This window comes from Capricornis sumatraensis, chromosome 1 (genome assembly GCF_032405125.1).
Source record: "Capricornis sumatraensis isolate serow.1 chromosome 1, serow.2, whole genome shotgun sequence".
Taxonomy (NCBI): domain Eukaryota; kingdom Metazoa; phylum Chordata; class Mammalia; order Artiodactyla; family Bovidae; genus Capricornis; species Capricornis sumatraensis.
Genome location: NC_091069.1, coordinates 23,367,916 through 23,380,010, shown reverse-complemented (window position 1 = coordinate 23,380,010; position 12,095 = coordinate 23,367,916).

Here is a 12,095-nt window from a genome sequence, read left to right as displayed (position 1 = left end):
TTTTTTTTTCCTCCTCAGTTGCTTTAGCCTACGTCTGTCAAAAGCATATTTTGGTTCAGATGAATGCGCATATTCAAAGCCATTTAAAAAATTCCTTTTTAAAATAAAATCAAATCAATTTTACTTCTTGAAGTATTCCCAGGTTGTCTTTCCTTTGATTGTAGAGGCTTGTTTTATACACCATAATTCAAAAGCAGGTGCACAGATTTCAGGTCTATTTGATACAGCAGGGCTTCTAACTTTTGAGGACTAGGTGTCTATCATTAGGTGGCTATTTCATGACCCCTAGGAAGGTTCCAGCTCATCCTTCATTTTCACATGTAGACTCCAGGGCTACTGACACTTCTCAAGTTCTCATGTCTGGGCTTGAGGTGCATGACAGTTAAAACCTTTATAGGGCTTTCCGGGCAGTGCTAGTGGGAAACAACCTGTTTGCAATGCAGGAGATATAAGAGATGAGGGTTTGATCCCTGTGTCGGGAAAATCCCCTGGAGCAGGGCATGGTAACCCACTCCAGTTTTCTTGCCTGGAAAATCCCATGGACAGAGGAGCCTGACGGGCTACAGTTCATAGGGTCACAAAGAGTCAGACATGACTGAAATGACTTAGCATGCACACCTATTAGCATTCAGTTCAGTTCAGTTCGGTTGCTCAGTCGTGTCCAGCTCTTTGCAACCCCATGAATTGCAGCACACCAGGCCTCCTTGTCCATCACGAACACCCGGAGTTCGCTCAAACTCAAGTCCATCTAGTCAGTGATGCCATCCAGCCATCTTATCCTCTGTCGTCCCCTTCTCCTCCTGCCCCCAATCCCTCCCATCATCAGGGTCTTTTCCAATGAGTCAACTCTTCGCATGAGGTAGCCAAAGTATTGGAGTTTCAGCTTCAGCATCAGTCCTTCCAATGAACACCCAGGACTGATCTCCTTTAGAATGGACTGGTTGGATCTCCTTGCAACCATTGACAACTCAGAGTAACCAGAATACCAATAGGGGAGGGGGTTAAGAAAGAGTGTCATGGCGTTGAAACATGTATAATATCATATATGAAACGAATTGCGAGCCCAAGTTTGATGCATGATACTGGATGCTTGCAGCTGGTGCACTGAGACGACCCAGAGGGATGGTATGGGGAGGGAGGTGGAGGGGTTCAGGATGGGGAACATGTGTATACCTGTGGCGGATTCATATTGATGTATGGCAAAACCAATATAATATTGTAAAGTAATTAACCTCCAATTAAAATAAAAAAATTTATATTAAAAAAAAAAAAGAAAGAGTGTCATGAGATCCCAGAAGGATGGTGAGCTCCATCAAAGGATGTGGGGAGAGGCACCATCACAGGGAGGGGCTCCTTCCTCATCGCACATTTGATGGTTGTAGCCAAGTGTTATTTACAATGACCATTTGACTATCACTTCTAACCTCAAAAACACTTGGTCACTCAGCATATGCCAGTTCTGGAGCCAGCCAAGGTCTTGGAAGACAGTGTGGGCTTCTACGTGGGCCACTGATCACCTTGGGTTACTAGACGTATCTCCTCTCAGACCTCCAGCCTCCTCTTTCTGTCTCCCTCTTCTTTGAGGGGTCTTTCCAGATGGTTTGAGAGGCAATCCATTCTTAAAAGTTATAGAGACCTAGATTTATATCTGGTTCCACAGCTCACTAGCTATGTGAGGAGCTAAGTTAGGAAACCACCTAACTTATTTTTTTCTTTGTTTTAATTGAAATATAGTTGATTTACAATATTATGTTAGTTTCTGGTCTTCAGTGAAATGATTCAGATACACACACACACACACACACATATATATATATTTTCATATTCTTTTCTATTGTGGTTTATAACAGGATATTGAATATAGTTCCCTGAGCTACACAGTAGGACTTTGTTTATTCATTCTATCCATAAAAGTGTAATCTCTAAAATGACAGAATAATCTCAGTTTCCAAGGCAAACAATTCAACATCACAGTAATCCACATTCACAAGTGGTGGTAGTGGTAAAGAATCTGCCTATCAATGCAGGAGATGTAGGAGATGCTGGTTCAATCCCTGGGTCAGGAAGATCCCCTGGTATAGGAGCCCTAATCTTGACTGGAAAATTCCATGGACAGAGGAGCCAGGCAGGCTACAGTTCATGGGGCCACGAAAAGTCAGACACAACTGAGTACACGCCCATACCACACATTTCCCAACCACTGATGCCAAAGATGCTGAAGCTGACCAGTTCTATGAAGACCTACAAGACTTTCTAGAACTAATGTCAAAAAAGATGTCCTTTTCATCATAGGGGACTGGAATGCAAAAGTAGGAAGTCAAGAGATACCCGGAGTAACAGGCAAGTTTGGCCTTGGAGTACAACATAAAGCACGGCAAAGGCTAACAGAATTTTGTCAAGAGAACACATGGGTCATAGCAAACACCCTTTTCCAACAAAACAAGAGATAGCTCTATACATGGACATCACCAAATGATCAAAAATAAAATCAGATTGATTATATTCTTTGCAGCCAAAGATGGAGAAGCTCTATATAGTCAGCAAAACAACAAAACAAAACAAAAGCTGGAGTTGACTGTGGTTCATATCATCAGCTCCTTATTGCAAATTCAGGCTTAAATTGAAGAAAGTAAAGAAACCACTAGCCCATTCAGGTATGACCTAAATCAAATCCCTGTGGTTGTACAGTGGATATACTGGATAGGTTCAAGGGATTAGACCTGGTGGACAGAGTGCCTGAAGAACTATGGACAGGGGTTCATAACATTGTGCAGGAGGCAGTGACCAAAACCATCCCAAAGAGAAAGAAATGCAAGAGGGCAAATGGTTGTCTGAGGAGGCTTTGCAAATAGTTGAGAAAAGAAGAGAAGTTAAAAACAAGGGAAAAAGAGTAAGACATACCCAACTGAATGCAGAACTTCAGAGAAGAGCAAAGAGAGACAAGAAAGCCTTCTTAAGTGAGAATGCAAAGAAGTAGAGGATGGGAAAGACTAGAGATCTCTTTGAGAAATTTGGAGATATAAAGGGAACATTTCACGCAAAGATGGGCATGATGAAGGACAGAAACACTAAGGACCTGACAGAAGTAGAAGAGATTAAAAAGAGGTCTTAATGACCTAGATATCCATCATGGTGCGATCACTCACCTAGAGTCTAGCATCCTGGAGTGCGAAGTCAAGTGGGCCTTAGGAAGAATTACTATGAACAAAGCTAGTGGAGGTGATGGAATTCCAGCTGAGCCATTTAAAATCCTTAAAGAGGATGCTGTTAAAGTGCTACGCTCAATATACCAGCAAATTTGAAATACTCAGCAGTGGCCACAGGACTAGAAAAGGGCAATTTTCATTCCAATCCCAAAGAAGGCCAGTACCATAGAATGTTCACTATACTGGACAATTATGCTCACTTTGCATGCTATAACAAGGTCATGCTCAAAATCCTTCAAGCTGGGGTTCAGCAATATGTGAACTGAAAACTTCCAGATGTACAGGCAGGATTTAGAAAAGGCAGAGGAACCAGAGATCAAGTTGCCAACATTCTCTGGATTATAGAGAAAGAAAGGGAACTCCAGAAAGGCATCTACTTCTGCTTCATAGACTATGCCTTTGACTGTGAAGATCACAAAAAACTGTGGAAGATTCTTAAAAAGATGGGAATACCAGACCACCTGACCTGCCTCTTGAGAACTCTGTATGCAGGTCAAGAAGCAGCAGAACCTTACATGAAACAATGGACTGGTTCAAAATTAGGAAAGGAGTACATCAGGCTGTATGTTGTCACCCTGTTTATTTAACTTATATGTAGAGTACATAATGTGAAATGCCAGGCTGGATGAATCACAAGCTGAAATCAAGATTGCTGGGAGACATATCAGCAACCTCAGATATGCATATGATAACACTCTAATGGGAGAAAGTGAAGAGTAACTAAAGAGCCCTTTGATGAGGGTAAAAGAGGAGAGTGAAAGCTGGCTTAAAACTCAGAATTCAAAAACTAAGATCATGGCATCTGGTCCCAAAACTTCAGGCAAATAGAAGAGGAAAAAGTAGAAGCAGTGACAAATTTATTTTCTTGGGCTCCAAAAATCACTGCAGATGGCGACTGCAGCCATGAAATTAAAAGATGCTTGCTCTTTGGTAGAAAAGCTATGACAAAGCTAGACAACATATTAAAAAGCAAAGACATCACTTTGCTGACAAACGTCCATATAGTCAAAACTATCGTTTTTCCGGTGGTCATGTATGGATGTGAGAGCTGGACCATAAAGAAGGCTGAGAGCCGAAGAATTGATGCTTTTGAATTGTGGTGCTGGAGAAGACTCTTGAGAGTCCTTTGGACAGCAAGGAAATCAAGCCCATCAATCCTAAAGGAAATCAACTGTGAATATTCATTAGGACTGATACTAAGCTGAAACTCCAATACTTTCGCCACTTCATGTGAAGAGCCGAGTCATTGGAAAAGACCCTGATGCTAGAAAAGATAGAAGGCAAAAGGAGAATGGGGCACCAGGATGAGATGGTTACACAGCATTACTGACTCAAAGGTCATGAATTTAAGCAGACTTGGGGAGATAGTGAAGGACTAGGAAAGGCTAGTTTGCTACAGTCCATGGGGTTGCGAAGAGTTGGACAAGACTTAGTGACTGAAAATAATACATAATAGCTTGCATCAGCTAACCCCAATCTCTCAGTCCAGTCCTCCTCTGCCCCTCCTACCCCATGGCAACCACAAATCTGTTCTTAATGTCCACCATCCAAGTTCTTTTAGCCTACAAGTATACATTAGATATCCTGTGTTTAAATGGTCCATATTATTATATGGATATAATATACATACATATACATATATATAAGATATATATTAGATCTGTATCAGATCTAATGACATATATTAGATCTATATCAGATCTAATATATATGATATATATATGATATATATATCATATATATGATATATATTATTACACATATATGATATATATTCAATACATATATCATATATATATAAGATATGTAATAGGTATAATAGATATCCACTTCTGTTTGGATTAATTTCATTAGAATGTTAATTTAAATTTTAGAAAACATTGCTTTCCATCTACTTTTTTTAGCAGAGTATAGCATTTGACAGGTATTGATTGACATTTGTTCTATGTACAGATCTCTGTGTTAGGCACTGTGAGAACTGCGGAGTTGAAATAGAACGGTTTCTGTGCTTCTTTAAATATCCCATCACAGGCATCATCATGAGCACTGATGACTGACGTGTCTGGGGGATGGAGATGCAAGAGCCATAGGGATGGACCCTGAGCTTGTCACAGGGAGGTGTTCTTCAGTGCAGTCTTGTTATTTGAGGATTTAGTGTTCATGACTCATGACACACATAAGTCCCATGACCTGCGTGTAGTCACTTGTAGTCTAGCTCAGCACAAACATGAATTTCACGAATCTGTGGAGCCGTAAGTAGACCTGACTGGCTTGGCAGCACCCACATCTCAGTGTCGTGTTGCTGTTTCCTACTCATTACTGGTGAGCAGTCAAGTTTGTGATGGAGTGAAATATTCTCTGTGGCACATGGCAGAAAGAAGGCCAGTGGGTTGCTGGTGGAGGTGGAAATGAAGAGAAAATGAAGGGACTTTAGGAAGCGATGCCTCTTTGACAGTTTCAGATCAATAAAGTAATCCAAATAATGAATTTGGTGATAATTTTAATTTATTAAATTTCAATAAGTTTCAACTGATTACTGAGCTGAACCAAATTCTATGAAGAATTAAGAAAACAACTCAAGACATCAGTTCAGCAAGGGCTAAAATTTGTAGTCGTGAGAGAAGCAAGTATAATTTAAACCTGCATTTTAGGCAATGAAGAGAAAATAGGAAAGGACTAGTGGATCTTCCAGGCTTTCCTGGTGGCGCAGATGCTAAAGAATCTGCCTGCTGTGCCGGGGTTCTACCCCTGGGTCAAAAAGATCCCTTGGAGAAGGAGATGGCAACCCACTCCAGTATTCTTGCCTGGAGAGTTTTATGGACAGAGGAGCCTGGTGAGCTACAGTCCATGGGGTTGAAAGAGTTGGACATGACTGAGCGACTAACTAGAGACTAGACAGTTGATCTTCTGCTGTGATTCTTCCAGGAGATTCACTCTTTCTTGGAATTTTGTGCCATTACTGTCACCACCCTGGTGGCTTCCAGGAGGCTTTGCTCTTCCTTAAATAATGATATTGAAGAGGGGACAAAGATCCTTGCTTTAATGCCCTGTGGCAGTTGGGGAGAAGCTGGATGAGGTCTTACTATGGGCGTGATGGTAACAAACTGGAAATGAATGGCACCTGCCTCTATATTTAGTGTCACAAGACATGGTGACTTGTCCTCCAGTTTGAAGCCTCCTAGCAGAGGTCTTCCTATCTATAGGCTCCCAGGCCACCTTCGTCTGGCCAACCTCATCTTCCTGCATCTACTTGGAATGCTCCCAGAGTATTAGATTCCTTGAATCCAGGCCCAGGAGACTAAGTCAGGAACACCTTTTCCCTTGAGAGGAGAGCCTTACATCTGCCTCTAGGAGTAAGGCTTTATCACTGGAACAAATTTCAGTACAGTGTTACAATATTACCAAAAAATATATATTTTTAAAATAGTAGCTGTGACTGCTATTTAGCTGTAACTGCTAAAATAGTAATAAGTAACTGCTTATTTCAGTATTTTTATTATGCCCCAGTGCCACTTGTCACCTGCTTCTTGGAGCTGCTGTTTCATACTGTCAAGCCCATCAATGCGGCCCTTCTTTCATGGTTTCTTTTAAAGATTAGATGTTCAGGAAAATCTTAATGATCAACTTAGAGTTTTAATGGATAAGATAAAGGAGTGAGTTGAAATCATAATTCCCCAGTAAAATGTAAAATGATTCACTACACATTTCTGTTTCTCAGAGACCTGTCTTGGACAGACTACCCTATAGGCATGAGAAAAATCGGGGGTAGGATATCCTTTGCCCCTTTTCAGCCAGGTTCAGCTGCCTGATTCGTCTCTTCATAATCTCTTCATTATAAAACATTTAGCATAGCACACCCAAACTGATCAAAGGGATCTGCAAGCTGATGAGGGTTCCATCATTCATAGAAGGCTCTGAGCAGTTAAAACACAGAATTTAGTGGGTGGATTTTGTTATGTGACAATGATCTGCGTTCCAGTTTATGGGAAGCTATGTCTCAGGCGCTGTGTTAAATGCTTTTCTTGAAGATGTTTTTCATTTCATTGCTCACAAACATGTTAGATGCTTTTATTATTCCCATAATGTTAATGAAGACAGACTATTTAACTTCCCTCGGTGGAATGTGGGTGAAAATTCCAGCAGTCCAGATGTGAAGTCTGGGTTCTTAAACACTATGCTGTAGAGACTTTCATAAACAAACAAGTTTCATACCATATATTGGAATCATTACAGATCAAAATAGGTCATTTAAATTTTTTTTTGCTTTATTTTATATTCATTTTCAAGCAAACATATATCCATTAGGGCAGTGTTTCCTAAACTTCCTTTGATGGTAAGGCTTATATTGGATACATATAAAACTGGTGTTGACCAAATTTCTCCCAACACACTCTACTACTCTTGCCTGTAGAATTCCATGGACAGAGGAGCTGGGCAAGCTACAATCCATGGGATCACAAAGAGTCAGACATGACTGTGTGACTAACTTTTAGTGCTTTCTTTTTTTTTTCTTTCACTTTTTCAAATTTCTCCCACAGAGAAGATGATTGAATAGGAGCATGGGTTAATGATGCTTAAAAAGTTTATTTTAGGAAGTCACTCAGATGATTCTTGTCTTTGGGCAAGTTTCAGAAATTCTGCTGATGAGTGTCCCTTGTTCTTATTATATTTGGAGCCCTTCTCTCATTGTCCTAGAGGCTAGGAGTCTAAAGTCAAGGTGTCAGGAGCCAGGCTCTCTCTGAAGCCTCTAGAGAGTGTGTCCTCTAGAGAGTGTTTTCTTGCCTCCTCCTGGACTTGTGATTGCTGCAATCCCAGGCATTATTTGGCTTACTGAGACATCTCTTCAGTCCTTGCCTCCACTGTCTTATGATGTTCTGCCTGTGTATCTTCTGTCACTGTGTCCAAATTTCCATTTTCTTATAGGGAATCACTCATTGGAATAAGACCACCTTAATCCATCATGAGGGACTTCCCTGGTGGCTCAGTGGTAAAGAATCCACCTGCCAATGCAGGAGATGAAGGTTCAATCCCTGGGCTGGGAAGATCTCCTGGAGAAGCAAATGGCAACCCATTCCGGTATTCTTGCCTGGGAAATTCCATGGACAGAGGAGCCTGGTGGGCCACAGTCATGTGGTCCCCAAAGAGTCAGACACAACTGATTAACTAAAAAAAAGAGAAAAATCCATCATGAACTCATTTTAACTTGGTTCCGTCTGCAGAGCTTATTTCCAAATAAGGTCACTTTCACTGGTACTGGGGGCCAGAACCCGAACATATCTTGTCATGGGGTATATAGTACTACTCACAGCAGTCATGATGCATTATTAAAAAACATTACTGGGATCAGTTTTATAATTTTTTTAAAAGTTTTGCATTTACATCCATGAGACATATTGTTCACAGTTTTTTTTTTTCCTTAAAAAACTGCTCTTTCGTTTTGTTTTGCTATCCAGGCAATGCTAGACTCAGAATGAGTTGCAAAGTATTTCTCCCTCTTCTAATTGCTGCAATACATTGCATAGAATTGGTAATATTTCTTCTTTATATGTTTGACAGAATGCTTCAGTTAAGTCATTTGGCCATGAAGTTTTCCTCTTGAAAAGGTTTTTAACTACAAATTCACTCATTTTGTAGATATTAAGTCATTTAGTTTATGTATTTCTTCTTGAGTAGATGTTGGTTGATTGTGTCTTTCAAGGACTTTATCCATTTCATCTTAATCATTAAATGTATTGGCATAAAATATTTTAACATTTTCTTATCATCTTTTTAATATCTATAGAATTTATAGTAGTTTTTGATATTGTAATTTATATTTTTAAAAATTGACTAGGCTGGGTAAGAGTATCAATTTTATTAGTCTTCCTAAAGGACTCGATTTTGATTACATTGATTGGCTCTATTGCTTTTCCATTTTCGATTTCATTGGCTCTGTTCTAATTGCTATTCTTTCATTTTCTCTGCCTTTTTGTGTTTAATTTGCTTATTTTTTAGTTTTATAAGATGGAAGCTGAGGTCATTGATTTGAGACATTATTCTTTTCTGATACATATATTTAGTGCTATAAAATTCCTCCTAAATACTGCTTCATCAGCATTCCATACAAACATACCATAAATTTTGTGTTTCTGTTTTTATTACATTCAAAATACTTTCTAATTTTCCTTTTGATTTATTCTTTGATGCCCAAGGTATTTGGAAATCTGTTGTTTCGTTTCCAAGTATTTGGTGAATTTTAAAGAGATCTTTCAGTTTATTTCTAATTTTATTCCATTTGTTATAATGAAATCCTTTGTATGACTTGCATCTTTTAAACTTTATTGAAATTGTTCTCTCACTCACAATGTGGTCTATCTTGGTCAACGTTTCATGTGCACTTGGAAAGTATATGTATCACATTATTGGGTAGCATACTCCACAAATGTTAATTCAGTTTCAGTTCAGTCGCTCAGTTGTGTCCAACTCTTTGCGACCCCATGAACCGCAGCATGCCAGGCCTTCCTGTCCATCACCAACTCCCACAGTCCACCCAAACCTATGTCCATTAAGTCGGTGAAATGTTAATTAGGTCTAGCTATTTGGAATTATTTTTCATGTCATCTGTATTTTTCCTGATTTTTTATTTTTTTAAACAAATTATTAACATAGAGTATGAAAACATTCAACTATAAGTGTATATTTGTCTATTTGTCCTTATAGTTTCATCAGTTTTTCCTTTATGTATTTTGAATCTCTGTTATCAAGTACATAACATTTACAATTGTTGAGTGATCAAGCCTGGTCCCTGGTCCTGAAGTTAAATCTTCTTCTTCAGAGATCACAAATCTGACATTGTTCACTGTGAGCTATCATCTTGGAGGCTCGTCTGGGATCTTCAGGACAAGGGATGAAGATATAATTATTCTTCTGCATAGCAAGGGCTTCCCTAGTGGCTCAGTGGTTAAAGAGTGCCTGCAGTGCAGGATAGCTGTGTTTGATCCCTGGCTTGGGAATATCCCCTGGAGAAGAAAATGGCAACCCACTCCAATATTTCTGCCTTGAGAACTCCATGGACCAAGGAGCCTGGTGGCTACAGTCCATGGGGTCACAAAGAGTCAGACAGGACTGAGCGACTAACACTTACACTTACTTGATGAATGGGTCCTCATTTTCCAGTTTTTCCTGCTTCTCTGTCATTACAGTTTCTTCTGTAATATCTGGCCTGCCGTTAAGCCCATTAATGGATTTTTGAAATCTCAGATGTATTTTTCATTTCTGGAAGTTTGATTTGAATATTATTAATATTATCCCTGTTTATATTTAAGTTTTTGGATGTACAGAATATAGTGATAATAATAATTATTCTGATGCCCTTGTCTGATAATTCTAGCATGTAATTTATGGCTGGTTTCAACTCATTGATCTATTTTATATTACAGATCCTATTTCTTGCTTCTTTGCATGCCTTGTAATTTTTTACTGGATGCTAGTCTTCATAAATTTTACCTTTTCGGGTGTTGGATATTGTATACTTAGAAATATTCTTGATTTTTATTGTGGGAATTTCCTAAGTTACTTGGAAACAGTTGAACTTTTTCAGGTCTTGCTTTTAAGATTCTTTTTGGTGTAACAGAACAGTGTTTAGTCTGGGCCCGTTATTCTCCAATACCAAGTCAAGCCTCTTCTGAATAGTCTACCCAGTGTTCCATGAATTATGAAGTGTTGCAATCTGGCTGGTGGGATTGGGTATTCTTTTTGTTTCTTGCAAGCACTGAAGACTGTTTCCTCTATCTTTTCTGATGGTTCATTCCTTGAAGCTATTTCCTCATCCAGATGTACTGATCTGCTGAATTCTTGGGAAAGACATCTGCAAATTTCCAGATATTATTGTGCATTTCTCTCTTCCCTGGAATTCTGTTCTGTGAATGCTAGCCACTCATGTCTACCTAGATTTTCGGCTCCAGCTCCTTAACTTCAGGGATTGTTGAGGGTCTGCCTGGGTTTTCCCTTTCTGCATTACATCTGGAAACGCTCTCGAGGTAGCAAACTGAGGCATTCGTAGGGCTCACCTCATTTGTTTCCTATCTCATGGACCACTGTCTTTTGTTGCTTAATATACAGTCCCAAACTGTTGTTTTATATATTCTTTATTTTTCCCTTGTTTTTGTCATTAGAGTAAATCTGGTCCCTGTTATTCCACTTTGAGTAGAAGTCCTCATATATAGAATTTTACAGATGTATGTATATACGCATTTTTTCTCATGAGAGATTCCATAGATTCTCTATGGAATGTAACCCTCTTTAAGAACAAGAACCTCTCATTTACAGTAATCCTCATATGGTCTTAAATTTTATTTATGTCCCTAAATTTTAGAAATATATCTGTATATTCTTTTACACATTTCTAGATTTTCTATAAATTTAAATTTTCACTAAATTATAAATACTGACATTTAAAAAAACAAATACTTTATGTCACTCTTTTAAATGTATCTGGTGGATTCTAAATATCTCAGCATTTGATAGCCAGAATTCTCCATTTTAAAAATGATGAGCAAGATTTTCTTCAACAATCCTTCTTAGGATTTGTTACCATGAAGCATTCAAAGCAAAATCTGCAAAAGGAAAAAATCCACATGTAGTGAAGTGTGAAGGAAACTGGGCTCAAGCTAGCAAGAGTCCTTGCTGAGTGGAATCACACCTGACTGACTTAATTCTTTCATCAAGGAGTTGTGACAACATACATGAAACACTGTCAACAGGGACGCTCATTTGAGACTCAGTGCCCAGGTTTTAATTGAGGGCTGATCATGTAGGCACCCATCCTTAGAACCTACCAAAACCTCAGATTCCTAGAAGGAAAGCAAGCATTCAGCATGAACCATCCTTGTAGTCCTCCATTGTTTTGGA